Source organism: Otolemur garnettii, unplaced genomic scaffold, assembly GCF_000181295.1.
Source record: "Otolemur garnettii isolate 467f Iridium unplaced genomic scaffold, OtoGar3 scaffold00121, whole genome shotgun sequence".
NCBI classification, from domain to species: Eukaryota; Metazoa; Chordata; class Mammalia; order Primates; family Galagidae; genus Otolemur; species Otolemur garnettii.
In genome coordinates this window covers 5059497-5060103 of record NW_003852516.1, presented here as the reverse complement: position 1 = coordinate 5060103, position 607 = coordinate 5059497, and positions in this window count along the sequence as shown.

Below are 607 nucleotides of genomic sequence, written 5' to 3'. Positions count from 1 at the left end.
GGCTAGTTATTTTATAAAATGTTTTTCAGTTTGAATTTGTCTGTTATCCTTTGTAGATGACAAATTTCATTGTTTTATGGCTCGTCTTTTGTGTGTGTGTTGTAAAAATAAGCAAATAAATTGATTTGTGCATTTTTTATTGTTCCTTGTTGCTTACACAAAAGGTAATGTGCTATATAAACTCTTTTGTACTTTGCTTTTTCCCACTTAGCAAAATACCCTGATAATCACTTCATATCAATTTATAAAGATCGTCCTTTTTCCCCACTGTATAGTACTCCCTTGTGTGTGCATAGTAGTTAACCAATTCCTTGTGATTAAGTGTTTAGGCAATTGCCAATAACTTGTAATGACAAGCAATGACCAATCCATGCTTCCAATTTTTTATAATGTTATAGATGTATCTTCCAAGTAAGTTTATAGAAGGGAAATTGATGGCCAGGCTGAAAGGCAAATTCATATATAGTTTTATTATATATTCCACTCTATCGGTTTACCATTCTTTATTTCTTTTTTTTTTTTTTTTGAGACAGAGCCTCAAGCTGTCCCCCTGGGTAGAGTGCCCTGGCTTTACAGCTCACAGCAACCTCCAACTCCTGGGCTCAAG